Source organism: Delphinus delphis, chromosome 1 (genome assembly GCF_949987515.2).
Source record: "Delphinus delphis chromosome 1, mDelDel1.2, whole genome shotgun sequence".
Lineage (NCBI taxonomy): Eukaryota > Metazoa > Chordata > Mammalia > Artiodactyla > Delphinidae > Delphinus > Delphinus delphis.
Window position 1 is genome coordinate 125,544,103 of NC_082683.1, and position 16,767 is coordinate 125,560,869.

A 16,767-nucleotide genomic window follows, 5' to 3' on the forward strand; every position below is an offset into this window, starting at 1 on the left:
TGTTCAGCACTTTTGAGTGTATGCCCAGCCCCCATAAGGCAGAAGTTTCAAGGGATCTCCTGCTATGAGGCTCTAGCTTACTCAGTATGTGATTAGAAATTCTGAAATCTGGGAGAAGGATTTTATAGAAATAAATTATAAAGGGAAAGAAGCAAAATGAATCTTCCTAAAAGGTTAGCCTTTGAGGAAAAACAACAAACATAATTTACCTTTTAAATTATTGACAGGAAAACCCTGTGTTTATAAGTAGTGTTTTATTGCCTGATTGAATAATTACTCTTTGAAGCTACCCATATGGTTAAACATTAAGTGCCGTTTGCTAAGCTGTCCTATAGGTCTAGCTCTTTGCAGTTTTATAGCAGAAGTTGCACCTTCTTGACTTCTAGGCCTTTTAAAGATTATTTATTTTCTTTGGCTTGCCTTAGGTTTAAATTGCCCTTTTTTCTTTAGTTTCTTAACGTGGAAACTAATTACTGATTTTGGATCTTTCTTCTTTTCTAATATATGTCTTTAATGTTATAAACGTCTCTCTAAACATTGCTTTTGCTGCCTCCCACAACTTTTGATAAATAGTATTTTCTTTTAGTTCAAAACATTTCTAAATTTCTCTCGAGACTTCTTTTTGACACAGGTGTTATTTAGACATGTGTCTTTTAACTCCAAATATTTGGAGGTTTTACAGTTATCTTTCTGTTATTTATTTCTAGTTTAATTTCATTGTGGTGTGAGAATATAATTTATATGATTTCTATACTTTCAAATTTGTAAACGTATGTTTTACAACTAAGAATGTGGCCCATTTTGGAAGTTGTTTATTCAGGTTTGGAAAAAATATGCATTCTGCTGTTGTTTGATGGAATATTCTATAAATGTCAATTAGATCAGGTTGATAGTGCTTTTCAGCCCAACCATATCCTTACTGATTTTCTGCCTGTTTGATCTATCAATTACTAAAAGAGGGTGTTGAATAATTTAACTATAATAGTGTATTTTTCTATTTCTCCTTTTAGTTGTCAGATTTTGATTCATATATTTCAGGGTTCTGTTGTTAAGTACATTCACACTAAGAATTGTTATGTCTTCTTGGAAAATTGGCCTCTTTATCATTATGTAATGACCCTCTTTATATCTGCTAATTGTCCTTGTTCTGAATTCAGTTTTGTCTGAAATCAATATAGCTACTTCAGCTTCCTTTTAATGATTGTTAGCATGGTATATCTTTCCCCAGCCCATTGCTTCTAATCTATTCATACATGTGTCTTTAAAGTGGGTTTCTTATAAATAAGTTAGGTCTTATTTTTTATCCACTCTGACAGTCTCTTTCCTTTAATTGTTGTATTTACACCATTTACATTTAAAGCAATTATTGATATGCTTGGATGAATATCCTACATGTTTATAATTGATTTCTATTTATTGCATTTATTCTTTGATATGTTTCCCCCCTTTTTTTCTGCCTTCTCTGGTTTTAGTTGAGCATTTTATATAATCTATGTTATCTCTTCTCCTAAGATAGCAATTATACTTCCTCAAAAAAATTTTGGGGGGCGCAGTGGTTTAGAGTCCACCTGCCGATGCAGGGGACATGGGTTCGTGCCCTGGTCCAGGAAGATCCCACATGCCGCAGAGCGGCTGGGCCCATGAGCCATGGCCTCTGAGCCTGCACGTCTGGAGCCTGTGCTCCACAATGGGAGAGGCCACAACTGTGAGAGGCCCGCGTACCGCAAAAAAAAAAAAAAAAAAAATTTTTGGTGGCTGCCCTAGAGTTTACAGTACATTTTTAACTAATCTAAAATTAATTTCAAATAACACTACTGCTTCATATGTAGTGCAGGTACCTTATAAAAGTATTCCCAGTTCCTTCCTCTGATCCTTGGGACATCGCTGTCATTCATTTTACTTATCCATATTCTATAATCACTCAATACATTGCTTCTATTATTACTTTAAACATTTTAAGGTTTAGTTTTTAATAAATTAAGATTAAATAAAAATTTATTTTACCTTTATTTATTCCTTTTCTAACATTCTTTCTTTCTTTATATAGATCCAAGTTTCTGACCTATATATCATTTTCCTTCTCCCTGAAGAACTTCTAATATTTCTTGCAGGACAGAACATTTTAATACTTCTTGCTTGCACTGAATTCTCTGAGTTTTTAATTTTCTGAGAAAGTCTTTATCCTGAACAAAAGGATAATTTTGTTGAATATAGAATTCCAGGTTGATGATTTTTTTCCTTCAATATTTTAAATATTTCACTCAACTTTCTTTGTGCTTCTATGGTTTCTGACAAGAATCTGCTGTAATTCTGTAGGTAAGATTTTCCTGCCTCTGGCTTTTTCAAGGTTGTTAACTTTGTCTTTGGTTTTCTACAATTTGAATATGACATACCTTAATGTAGTTTTTTCTTTCTTCGTGTTTTTTGTTTTGTTTTGTTTTGTTTTTTATCCTGCTTGGTATTCTCTGAGCTTTCTGGATATGTGGTTTGCTGTCTTTCATTAATTTTGGAAGGTTATTCGGCTATTATTACTTTGCATATTTCTTCTGCTCTATTTGTTCCTTCTCCTTCTGGTATTCCAATTACATGTATGGTACATCTTCTATAATTGTCCCACAGTTCTTAGGCATTCTATTCTTTTTTAAATTCTTTTTCCTCTTTGCCTTAAATTTTGGAAGTTTCCATTGACCAGTCTTCAAGTTCACTGGTTCTTCTACTGTGTCAAGAGTAGTGATGAATGCCTTTTATAGAGTCATCAGTTCTGTTACAGTGCTTTTGGTTTATAGCATTTCCTTTTGATTCTTTCTTAGAGTTTCCATATCTCTGCTTATATTACCCATCTGTTCATGCATGTTTTCTTACACTTTCCATTAGAGCCCTTAACATAATGACCATAGTTAAATTCCCAATCTGATAACACTAATATCTCTGTCAAGCTGGGCCTTGTCCTGTTGCTTTCTTTGTCTTTTCAGACTGTGTTTTTTCTTGCATTTTAGCATGACTTGTAAATTTTTTTGTTGAAAGCTGGACATGGTATATCAGATAATAGGGACTGAAGCAGATAGGCCTTTAATGTGAGATTTTATGTTAATATGGTTAGAAGTTGGGCTGTGTTTAATGTTTTCCATAGCTGCATGTGCCAGAGGGTTCAAATTTCTCTAGTGTCCTTCTTTTTCTCTCTCTAGTTTTTGGGCTTCCATAAGAACTCCTCCTCAGAGAGCTTGCATCTCCTTCAGCTGTAATTCACTGTTATTCTACTAGAGCCCTATTGGTATGGTGGTAAAGTATGGAAGAAGAGAATCATTCTATAATCTTATGATTAAATCTCACTCTTTCAGTGGGCCTTGGTCCCTGGGCTGTGACCTTCACAAGTGTTTGTTAGCTTCCCCCTCTATCTATTTAGGTGAGACAGAAAGGCTAGAGGGAACTGGAGTTGAAGAAATGCCCTTCCCTCACATAAGATAAGGCTCTGGGAAAGTCTTTTTCCCTGGAGATTAGGCCTTTGTTATGAAGAATGTCTAGGCTTAGATATTCACAATGGTTACTTTCTGCCTCTAGCTACAGAACTTTTTCATCTTCCCCAACATTGCACAAATGCACAAACAAATGCACAAACATTTGAAAATTTGTACCTGTTAAACCTGTTAAACTCCCCATTTTTCCCTCTCCCCAACCCCTGGCAACCACCATTCTACTTTCTGACACTATGTAGCCTTTTGCATCTGGCCTCTATCACTAACATAAAGTTTTTAAAGTTCATCTGTTGTGTAGTATGCATAGTATTTTGTTCCTTTTTAACACAAGATAGTATTCATTGTGTGGCTATACCATCTTTTGTTTATCCACTCCCTGGGTGATGAACATTTGGGTTGTTTCTGCTTATAATGACTATTATAATGTTGCTTTAAAAATGTTTGTAGAAGTCTTTGTGTGGGCCTATCTTTTTCATTTCTCTTGGTTAGATTTCTATGAGTGGAATTATTGGGCTGTGTGTAATTTTTAAGAAACTACCAATCTGTTTTCAAAAGTGGTTGTGCTGATACATTTCCACCAGTAATGTATGGGAATTCCAGTTTCTCTATATCCTTACCAACACTTAGTATTTTCTGCTTTTTAAATTATACCTTCCTAGAGGGTGTGTAATGGCATCTCATTTTGAAACTGCACAACTCAGATGGGGTTCGAACCCAGCCAAAACTCAGATTGGTTCTTGAACCCACAGGCTTAGACTTTTACTCAGCCAAAACTCAGATTGGGCCTTGAACCCATGGGCTGAGACTCAAACCCACTGTCTTTTTTTTTTTTTTACGGTACGCGGACCTCTCACTGCTGTGGCCTTTCCCATTGCGGAGCACAGGCTCCGGATGCGCAGGCTCAGCAGCCGCGGGCTGGGCTCACGGGCCCAGCCGCTCCGCGGCATGTGGGATCTTCCCGGACCAGGGCACGAACCCGTATCCCCTGCATCGGCAGGTGGACTCTCAACCACTGCGCCACCAGGGAAGCCCAAACCCACTGTCTTTTAATTGAAATTGCACACCTGGTCTCAGGACTTAATGAAGCTCAGGTTCTTTATGTCTCAGCACAGAAGGAATTCAGCAAGAGGCAAAGTGGTAGGTAAGAAGTAGATTTATTGCGAGAGATACACATCCCATAGACAGAATGCAGTCTGTCTCAAAAGGTTTGAGAGTGGCCCAAAATACGGTGTGGTTAGTTTGTATGGGCTGGGTAATTCCATAGGCTAAGAAGTGGGAGGATTATTCCAGCTATTTTGGAGAAGGGGTGGGGATTTTGAGGATTTGGGCTACCACCCACTTTTTGGCCTTTTATGGTCAGCCTCACACCTGGTCATAGCTCAGTAGCATGCTAATATATTACAATGAGCATATAATGAGGCTAAAGCTCTACTGGAAGTCACATCTTCTGTCATCTTGGACCTAGTTGGTTCTAACCAGTTTATGTTGTATCCACAATGGCTATGTCATTTTTTTAAAATGCTCCCTTCCTTCCTGTTTCAATTTGGTATTAATTTTCATTTCCTTAATGCTACTAATTTGAAGTACTTTTCATATACTTGTTAGCCATTAGTGTGTCTTCTTTGGTGATCTGTCTATTCAAGTCTTTTGTCCATTTTTAAACTGGGTTATTTGTTTTAGGATTGAGTTGTAAGGATTCTTTATATATTCTGGGTACAAGTCCTTTATCAGATATTTGATTTATAAATATTTTTCTCCAGTCTGTGGCTTATCTCATCTTGCTTTTGGTTTTAGGTTTTCCTTTGTTTTTCTTCATTAATCCACCCACCAGCTCAATCTTCAGATGATTCATAAATCAGCATTACCTCTGATCCAATGGGGAATTTTTCAAGGGAGAATTGAACTCCAGAAACTACTACCTCTGGAGCTAATCTCAGCTGAGTTATAGCCCTTCTTACAGCACAGTGGCACCCATCAAGTTGTGATGTTCTTTTCTAAATTGTTGATATTTGTACATAGCAGACAATTTAGCAGAGTATGAAATCAAACCATCAGTGGTGGCATATATTAAGAGCTTCACTAGTATATATTCTATCCCTCCCTGAGAGTAGCTCACAGATTTATCAGTAATAAAGCCAGAATTTTCTTCAGTCACTGGCTTTGAGTGCACAAGATCTAAAGCATATTTCCCAAAGATATTTCTTCCATGAATTCATATCATCTTTAGCAAAAGATATGAACCTTAGAAAAACTTAAAACTCTCCACTTTAATCAGTCAATTCAATGAACATTTATAGGGTGTTGTGCTAGGTACTAAGAGACAAACAATGAACAAAACAAGTTTCTCCCCTCAAAGAGCTTAAAGTGGATATATATACATACAAATAACTGTAATACATAGCTGTATGTATATGTGGTAGCGTAGAAATATTGGAGAAGGCTGCCTATAAAAAGTGGCATTTGAGCTAATCTTCACAAATGAGTTGGATATCAAAGTCAGAAATCGGGATGAGGGCATCCCAGACACAGGGACTGATATGTGCAAAAGCATAGAATCTGAGGCTCCTGAGTAATGTCAACAACAGCAAGTATTCTGGAATAGTGTAGGATGCCGTCGTGAAACAAAGCTGGAAAATCAGGTAGGGAAAGGCTGTGAAGAGTCTTAAATTCAATCCATTAGAGGTTTATTGACCACACCTACTGTTCCCAACATTGCTAGGTAATCTGAGGGAATGGTTCACAAATTTTTGTGTTTGTATTATCCCACAGTTACTATTCTATCAAAAACCATATCTTCCTCTCAATTGTAATCAAATTCTAATTTTTATGAAGACATTAATGAATTCACAGGTACTATATTTGTCATTTATAATTAGTTTAAAAGGCATTAAATGTGCAACGTAGTGTACCTGATAGTAAATTTGTAACTGGGTATTTTTGAAAAATTAGTCTTAAAAATTATAAGGAAAATTTTAATATTTTATGATAATTTCCCAGATTGTCTATAAAGAAGGCCCACTTTTTTAGACATTGATAAAGTCTTCTCTTCACATATTTTGCTAAAGAACACTTCAGACATGTTACTATGAGACTGATTTTAACAAAATCTATTAGATGTGTATCAACTAGTTACATACTATATTCATGGTTTTTTGTGAATCATTAGCTTTGTTTAAAAAGATGGCTTTTGTATAAGTACATATCTGTTTTTGTGGGGGGAAAAGGTGACTTTAAAACTGCCCCAGACAGAAAAAAAATGGCTTGTTAGGAATATGTTTTGTGTTAGTGTGAGTTACTGTTACTGTATTTGTTTATTGTAAAGGTAGTTGGTTAATATTCGGTGTACTTTACAATAAAGAGTAATAAAAATTTCTAAGTCCTGAAATTCAAGAACATCTCAATGTTGATGAAAAATTAATCAATAGATCAAGAAACAAATGGATAAACACCAAGGTCCTACTGTATAGCACAGGGAACTATATTCAGTATCTTGTAATAAACCATAATGGAAAAGAATATGAAAAAGAATCTATATTCATATGTATAACTGAATCACTTTGCTATACAGCAGAAACTAACACAATGTTGTAAATTAACTATATTTCAATAAAATAAATTTAAAAAATAAAATAAAACAAAGCAAAAAGAAGAAAAAAGGAAAGAAATGGAAAATTTTGAGCCAAATTTGATGATTATAGCCCAGGAACAGCATCTCATAAAGCTCTGAGAGGACTTCCCTGGTGGCACAGTGGTTAAGAATCCATCTGCCAGTGCAGGGGATGCGGGTTCGAGCCCTGGTCCGGGAAGATCCCACATGCCGCGGAGCAACTAAGCCCGTGAGCCACCACTACTGAGCCTGCGCTCTAGAGCCTGGGAGCCACAATTACTGAGCCCACGTGCCACAACTACTGAAGCCCGCATGCCTAGAGCCCATTCTCTGCAACAAGAGAAGCAACCACAATGAGAAGCCCACGCACCTCAAAGAAGAGTAGCCCCCACTTGCCACAACTAGAGGAAGCCCGCATGCAGCAATGAAGACCCACACAGCCAAAAATAAAAAAAAAACAAATTTATAAAACCACAACAACAAAAATCTATTAAAAAAAAAAAGAAAAAGAAAACTCCGAGAACTGTTCTGCCCGTTAGAAATCAAGGCACAGTTATATAAGTTTGTTGCTACAGAGGGCTACACATTAAATAATGTATTATTGACAGTTTACACAGCCTAGATCTAAGCATCATCGTGGCCCCTTACAAGATCAAGAAAGAATGTTATCTGTTAAGGAGTTGTCTTGTTGATGCTAGGAGAATGTTGCTCTTTATGGTTGAGCAAGTATTTCTACCCATGGGGGAGGTTTGGTTGATGCCTAATGCAGATACACAATGCATAGTAGAGGGGGAGAGAGGAGGCCAAAGGGCAGAAAAAAAGTATCTACTTGAGATGTTAAAAAGCAACTAATTTTCAAATAACCAATCTCTAATTCCATTACTCCTGGGCTCAAATGTAAGCAGTTGTTGTTTTCTATATACCTGTTCCATAACCAGATTCAAGAATACTGACAATTACCTCGTGTGACAAAAAGTTTAATTTTAAGAGTAGAAATTAATATAAATTTTGCTGTTATAATAATTGTAAAGCACAAAGATAAATAAAATACAGTAGCATTATTAATAAACGAGATTGATAAGAGGTGGCATAGAAGTAGAAATCCTATAGGCTGAGTGCTTGAAATTCGTAACCACTCTTATGCCAATCTTTATTTGGCCTAATGTGGCAGTGAACTGAATTAATTTTGATGAGCAGAGAGGAAGGTGTTTTGATGGTTGCCACTCTCCTTTTTTTCTTCTCTTCCTTTTAAGGGAGCAAGAAACATGTAGAGCAAAACAAATCATTTCTGTCCCAGGCTCTAGCCCATTCACTGATTCTAGACTAACCAACTCTCAGGTAACAAGTATAAATGAATGACTTCACAAAGAATTACATAATACCTGAGTTGATGCAATAAGAGAAAGACGGTATGAAAAGATGGGGAGAAATATTGTCAATAGGATTTGCTATCCATAGCCTGAGGGGAGAGTGAGAGAAAAATAGGAGTCACGAATGACTTAATGCTTTTGTTTAGCTTGTGCAAATGAAAGAATGAAATGGCACTTTACTGAGATCTAGGACAAGCAGGGTACAAATCAAGAGTTTGTTTCTCCAGTGTTGTTGTGATTAGTTAGGCAATCAAGTAGAGATGGAACTGAGCAGTTGGATATAGAGCCTGGAATTCAGAGAATAGGAAAGGGATATACATGACACACAGGGAGGGGATGTAGATGAGGAGGGAAACAAAAGTTCAGAGAAGTAAGCCTGAGAGTGTTCCAACATCTATCTAGCTGTCAGGAAGAAGTGGAAGAGCCAGTAAACAAGACCCTGGTGCAACCAGTGAGTTACAGAGAATCAAGAGAGAGTTGTGTTCCAGAAGCCAAGGGAAGGTCTTGTTTAAAGAAGGGATGTTCACTGTTTCAAATGCTGCTGACAGGCCAAATACAATGAGGACTGGGAACCACGGTTTTGACAATAGTTGTGGTTTTTTGTTTTTTTTTTTCTGTGACCTTGGGCAAGTTAGTAGTGCACTTATGATCTGGACCCTGTTTTAAAATGGGGATGGACATCTATTAAGGCTGTTGGGAGGAATGACTAATACATGATTGGGGTATAATAGAGGCGGGGCAGGTGCGGGGTTGTTAGCAGTGACTGGTAGCAGTCCCGCTCAGCCATTGGTCGGCCATTGGTCACAGTGGGCCCCTCCCGGAAGCAGACCACCGTTGGCGAGCAGCCATTAGGGAGCAACCCTCAGAAGGCTACCGTTAGCAGTCCCAGTCAGCCATTGGTTGGCATCGCAGTGGGCCCCTCCCACTCCCCTGCCTCTGTATAAAGGAGCCCGAATTGGGACTGAGGGAAGATTTTGTTGGGGTGGATTCTAGTCTGCCATCTTCTTGATCTGCTAGCTTTCTGATTAAAGTCATTATTCCTTGCCGCAACAGTTCGTCTCCCGATTTATTGGCCTGTCGGTCGTGCAGCGAGCAGAGTGAGCTCAGTAACAGTTTTAGAGGAATGATGGGATCCTGAACAAAATAGAAGAGAGTAAGCAGAGACAGCAGCATTGCCAGTTCACTTCAAGGAGTATTGCTATAAAGGGAAGAGAAGAAAAGGGACAGGAGCTAGAAGGACATAGAAGTTCAAGCAGAGGAGGATTTATCATGAAGCTAATAAAGCTTACATTTCAGGGCTTCTCATCTGCACCGGCTTCTTCTATGGCCCTAGGAAGGGCCCTAACAATGTGTTTCTGTGAAAATATGTTTTTGTAAAATTTCCCAAGATAAAATATTTTAATGACAATGAACCAGTGTCTCCTTCCATTCTAGCTTCCCTCCATCAAGTGTTCTCTACTTTTGTCTGGCTGCAGACACTGCTGGTATTTGAGTAAAGGAGACTTAAGTTAGGAATACAGGTAATTTGGGTTCATGTTTTGTTTTAACTGAACAACAAAAGTGTTTTCAAGTATAACAAAAACAATGATTGCATTGAATTGAGAATTACATTTCTTCTTCTCTACCACTTAAATCCTGAAGAACTTGAGTGAGAAAAAATAAAACTACCTATCCAACCCTAATGTACTGTGAAAATAGAAGTACCAAGAATTGCAGATTTCTGGTCACAAAGTTATAAACCAATGCAGTTATTCTGGGCTCTAGATGCGTTAATTTTCATTTTTTGAAGAAATGTGTAATCATGTGAAGCAAAATAAATTTGAGAAAGAATGTAAGGATTTAAAACAAGAAACGCTGTGAGATAATAATGAGACAGGCTGGGACCTGGAACCTGAGACCCTTTCCTCCGTCCTTGCACCTGGACAAATGTCTCCTTGAGCAACAGAATACAAAGAAACTATAAAGGACTAAAGATATCCACACACATGCACAGTCGGGACAGTTATGAACAATAGGATACAAAAGGCCAAAACCCAGCTGCTACTTCTGAGGTGCCAGGAGCAAAAGCAGGGTACTGCCGTGATCCCGGCACACAGCACCACCAGGAGGGTGGTCAGACCACCTAAGCCACGCCTCGGGCCCCACCCACAGATCAACCTCTACCCTCACCCCATTTAAGGAACCAGCTTACCCCGCCTCAGGGATTGAGCAAGTGAACCTGTTGCTTGTTTTCACTCCCTCGTGCTGCAGCAGTAGTCCTTATAAAGTCTTGCATGAATTCCTTGTCTGGTCTCGTATCAATTTCTAGTGATTAAAGAGTCCAAGAAACCAGGTCAGTAACAGTAAGGAAGGTGACTCAGCAAAGTATGCATCCTTTTACAGTAAATGCCTACTCGGAGAACCAAACCTCTTCGTTAAATACAGTAAAATAGAAAAGAAGAAACTATCAAGAAGTTACATTTCCATTAGAATTTTTAAGACTTTCTTAAAATAACTAGACAGCCACAATTTCGTTAATGTTCATTTGAACCACTCAGTGGCAAACCAGTATCTCTGTAAAATATAGTATTGTGTGGACACTACCATTTGACTACCACTTTGTTGCAGGAAAATGGGGGGCTCAAGAAGATGGTCATGTCCCAGGTTTCAGGCGAGTGAGTCCATGGGGCAGGCCACCAAGTGAGGGTCCTTGGCCTCCTTTAGGAAAGAATCCAAGAGCAAGCCACGGTAAAGTGAAAGCAAATTTAGAGAGATACACATTCCACAGGCAGAATGCAGTCGTCTCAGAAGTCGAGAGCAGCCCTGGGCTGAGGGTGTGGTTAGTTTTATGGGCTGAGTAATTCCATACACGAATGAGTAGGAGGAATATTCTAACTATTTTGAAGAAGGGGCAGGGATTTCCAGGACTTGGGCCGCCACCCACTTTTTGGCCTTTCATGGTCTGCCTCAGAACTGTCTTGGTGCCTGTGGGTGTGTTATTTAGCATGCTAATGTATTACAATGAGCTTCAAGGTCTACTAGAATTTGAATCTTCCACCATCTTGGGCCTAATTGGTTCTAACTAGTTTATATAGTATCCTCAACAGCTGTGTCATTCTTTTAAAGGTTGTGCCCTGCCCCCTTTCCTCCTGTCTCAACTTGATGCACATTAAGTAGTAATAAGTGTGAAACTTTATTTCCAGAAATATTGAAATAAATTTTCCTAAACTGCTGGATTTGTATACAACACTTTCCTAGTGTAATATACAAATACATGGTCGCTCAGCCTCTCCTAGAACATGAGGGACACAGAACAGCCACTTTCACAGGGGGCCCATATTTTTGTTGCTTACTTACTCTGCTTCACATTATAGCAAGGAGCTCCAAGACTACAAACATGGAGCAGAGTCTGTAACCTTAGAGAGGTTGCTCCCAATCTCACTCTCCTTTTCGTTGTTACTCTTCTCCCTCCTTTCCTCCCAGTTCTAATCTTTTGTTTTGTACAGGCATTTGCGGGGGGCGGGGAGTGAATACTAACATAAATATTTAAAAGAGCGTAAAGTGAATGTCCCTTCCTACAAGTGGGCATCTTCGAGGAAATGCATTCCTGAAATCTTGATCACTACAACAGGAGCAAGAGAATAAGACATCTGCGTAGCTAGGTGAATTAATTTTGAAATTACCTTCACCTTGCAGTGGTGGGCTTCTTAAAGTGCACCAGACTCCTCCATCTGTATGACACATGTGGGTTCTCGATAACCTTACTCAAGTTGTTGCTTTTGGCGCCTCTTCCTTCCTTAGGACCCAATAGATGCATTCTTGAAACTGTTGCAAACCCACAGCTGACGTTTTCCATTTTAAGAATGTCTTTTCATTGTTTTCATTACAAAACAGCCTTTTTTTTTTTTTTTGCGGTAGTCAGACAAAAGCATAACTTCTTTTAGATGTATTTTTTCACTTCATAATGTTTTTCATCAGGAAAAAAATGAAATCTATATTTCAATACTATCGGAGTCCAAACTAGACAACCAGGAGGTATGGATATTTTGTCTCCTTACTCTACAGGATGAAAATACCCTCACTCATTTGCCCACTATGACTGTAGGTAATTCCACACAAAATTATTTGCCAACTCTAAAAAAAAATTACAAAGAGATAAGATATTTTCATATTTTTGTATTTGTTCAGATACTTTGCAGAATTGCTGCATTAATTGTGGTTTATATTTGGGGGTTAACCAGACATTAGAGAAATTAAAAGCTTACAATAAAAGAAGGCAACTATTAGATTTCTCCTACTCAGGAGAAAATGTTTCCTTCAGGGTCTCAACTATAATTGATTTGAATTCTGGCAAGTGATGCAGAAGGATGATAGAAATACTGATCAAAATTCACAGGAAGTTGGCAATGATTCTCTCTCTGAAAAAATATTATATTTGATACACACGAAAGGCTATATATACAATATGTATGTATATTACAGTGTAATAAAAGTCACTTACCAAAATAAGAACATTACAAATATTCATGATCTACCTACACCATCTCCCTATCTTACCAAAAAAGGTAACCACTATCACAAATTTTTAGTGCTTTGTTATGTTCTTTTAAAAAAATTTGTTTACCACTTATGTATGTTGTTCTTAACCAAAACATTGTTTCATTTACTTGCTTTTGAGCTTCATTTTTTAAATGGTATAATGCAGCATGGACATGCCAGCTATTTGGTTTTTTTCTCACTGAACAGTATAATTATTTTCTAAAATTTATAAATTTTTTTTTTATTTTTATTTTTTTATTTTTGCGGTACGCGGGCTTCTCACTGTTGTGGCCTCTCCCGTTGCGGACCACAGGCTCCGGACGCGCAGGCTCAGCGGCCATGGCTCACGGGCCCAGCCGCTCCGCGGCATGTGGGATCTTCCCGGACCGGGGCACGAACCCGTGTCCCCTGAATCGGCAGGCGGACTCTCACCCACTGCACCACCAGGGAAGCCCCGAAATTTATAAATGTTTTGCACATTATTATGTTTGTATTTTTGCCACTGTATAGCATTGCATTAGTACAATATATCAGAAGTTTTCTATTCGTTCTCCTGTTAATGGCATTTGGGTTATTTCATGTTTTTCTTTTTATGTTTTGTGTTTAAATTGTCATTTAACAATTTAATAATTCTTCATTTTTCTTTCATAGTTGTGATTTTATTCAATCATGTTCAGATATTATGAATAATCTGTAAACAAATCTTTAAATTTAAGTACCAAAAATCTAAAAAGTCATGTAGGCCAAGATTAGGGAGCAGTTTTCTTTAGAAGCAATTCTCTCTCTCCCTCACTATATCTATAAAATGGCTTGGAGACAGACATTAAATAGTTTGAAATATTTCAGGCATATTAAATGAATAACTGTGACTCCAAATTGCCTTTTAGTTATACTTCAAGGTATAGGATGTGAAAACTGCCCTCCTTATCAAGACAGTCAAAACCTCTCAAATAAATATCCCCACATGTTTTGGTTGTACAAAAAAAAAAGAATAGCCAGCATGTGAATTCTTCTTTTAAAAAAAGTATGTACACACACACACAATTGGATGTGGTGGTATTCATTCCTTCCAAACATGTGATTTTAGAGCTATTTTTTAAAAACTTGCATTTACAAAGTAGGTGATAAAAATATTTTTCTGGATTGTAAAAAGGACACAGAAACCACCAAGACTTGGTAAATGATATTAATCAGACTGACGTCTCTCTCTCCTGCTAACTCTCCTCATTTCTACTTTCTTCAACGTCTGCAGGTTATTTGTCTTTAGTTTCCTGGATAGACATTTCAGCCTGTTTCCCTTTTGCTCTCTTTTTTCATTTGTAATTTTTTGGCAGATGATTTATTCTTTCTCACTGCCCTTTTGAGTTTGGTTTCAATGTCTGCAAGAATTAGTTTAGCTGAAAATCTTGCCAGTCTCCTCTAGACCTCTTCTTTTACTGTCCCTTCAGCTAAATTGATCTTCACCTTGAGCTACTTTGGCAGTGGTTTGTGGTGGGGAGGGCAGGTGTCTGGGTGCCTATGGCCACAGCACTGTGGGAAACTTTACAAAGCCAGCTTGCATGGTTGTTGCTGCTAAAATCATTCCCGTTTTGTTTGCTTTTACTTTATTTTATTTTATTCTCTCAACTGTTTAGTAACGTATACACTCTAATTTTATTCTTTGCTATTCTTTAAACCTTACTGTGATACCTAATTTAACACAATCTCATCTAATCTGTATCTTAATATTCCTCATGAATAACATAAGGAATTTAGAATACTTCATTTCTAAATATCTCTCACAAGAGCTGTCAGCTGTGTTCTTTTACAGATGCTATGTCTTTTCTCTCTGGCTGCTTTTACAATCTTCTCTTTTTCCTAAGTTAACTGCAATTTTACTACTATGTGTCTGTAAAAGTCTCAGTCATATTGTAGCATATTGCCTCACCTCCATTCTATCTGCTCATTCTTTCTGCGGCTGTGATGTAAGATCTTCTCATTTCCCCCAACATATCTTAACTTCTTTTTACATCTTTAAAGGGCTGTCTCTTTACTGCATACTAGATAATTTTTTAAGTTTTATTTTCCACTTCACTAATTCCCTCTTCAGCTGTGTTTAATATGCTATTTAACCTAGTTATTGAGTTTTTAAAGTGTTTTTAGTGTGAAATTTACTGAACATACAGAAAAGAACATAAAACATAAATGTATAATATAATGAAAAATTATATCGCAAGCACACATGTATCATCTTCCAAGCCAAGAAATGGCTGTGTGCCCCTTAATCATACCTCTTTGCACTCCTCAGCAGTAAATACTTGCTAGACTTTTGTAGCAATCATTTCTTTGTTTTATACTTTTTTAAATCACTTTATGTATATAGATTTAATCAGTATAGTTTGCTTTTGAAAACTGGAATTGTATTGCTATATTCTTTTGTGTCTTACTTCTTTTGCTCAAAATTATGTTTATAAAATTCATAGAGGATTTCCCTGGCGGTCCAGTGCTTAATACTCCACGCTTCCCATGCAAGGGGCGTGGGTTCGATCCCTGCTCAAGGAACTAAGATCCAACATGCCACGTGGTGTGGCTATAAATAAATAAATATTCATTGAAATTATTTCTTGTAGCTCTGTTTTATTCATTTTCATTCCTGTGCAGTCACATTTCTATAGGAATGGAATTGCTGGGTCATAGAGGATGCAAAATCTTTGATTTTAAAGGGCCATGCCAGAATGCTATTCAAAGGGGTTGTACCAACTTACGTTGCACCAGCAATTTATGAGACATTATTCATTGAATTTTTTTTTATAAATTTATTTTATTTATTTATTTTTGGCTGCATTGGGTCTTTGTTGATGCACATGGGCTTTCTCTAGTTGTGGCAAGTGGGGGCTACTCTTCGTTGCAGTGCGCGGGCTTCTCGTTGCAGTGGCTTCTCTTGTTGCGGAGCACAGGCTCTAGGTGCACGGGCTTCAGTAGTTGTGGCATGCAGGCTCAGTAGTTGTTGCACACGGGCTTAGTTGCTCCGTGGCATGTGGGATCTTCCTGGACCAGGGCTCGAACCTGTGTCGCCTGCATTGGCAGGCAGATTCTTAACCACTGAGCCACCAGGGAAGCCCTATCCATTGAATTTTAATTTCAGCATTTCTATTTTTAATTTCTAAAATATATCTTTAGGTTCTTTTTGAAGTCACTCTTTTCATTTTTGTTAGTCTCTTATTACTTGTTCAATTTTGTGATTTCATCTTTTATATTTAAAATTTTATAGATATTCATTTTATACTCTGTATATGATCATTCCAAAACCTAAATCATTAGGACTCTTATCTGTTGTTTTTTCTGCCAACTCTTATTTGTGGTTGCTTATGTCTCTGGTGATTTTTAAAATAATGTATTTAATTTTTAATAACTTAATTTCTAAAATAAATATTTTATATATTTATTTGATCTGAGCATGATCTGCAACTAAGTGGCTTATTAACTACTTATGCTCTATTGTGGTTTCCTGGGGGGTGTGAGAGGATGAAAATCATGCATACGGGATTAGAGTTGACAGATATTAAGAGTAACCATTATTCCTAAAGCTTTTTTACATTTCCCAAATTTCCTACCATACATACATAATACATAATACTCTTAAAACTGGGAAATAATGTTAAAATAACCATGGAACCAGAATACTTGCCAACCACAAATAAACTCAGCTAGTAAAATTTTATCATACATTATGAGGTAGGATTTTAGGTCACTTCTTAGGAGGCTATTTATTGAAGATTACGGTATCTTCTCTGTGACTTTCTATTCCATAACTCTGTCA

The 16,767-nt window shown here is 37.4% G+C and overlaps 1 protein-coding gene across 1 annotated transcript in view; it reads right to left on the reverse strand.

Annotated features, from left to right (window-relative positions):
* Positions 1-10,678, reverse strand: part of CCDC181 (coiled-coil domain containing 181) — a 43,189-nt gene extending 32,511 nt beyond the window's left edge. Inside the window, exon 1 of the mRNA XM_060009338.1 lies at positions 10,642-10,678. The gene's annotated coding sequence lies outside the window, so the exon portion shown is untranslated. The remainder of the gene's footprint in view (positions 1-10,641) is intronic.
* Between the last annotated feature and the right edge of the window lie 6,089 nt (positions 10,679-16,767).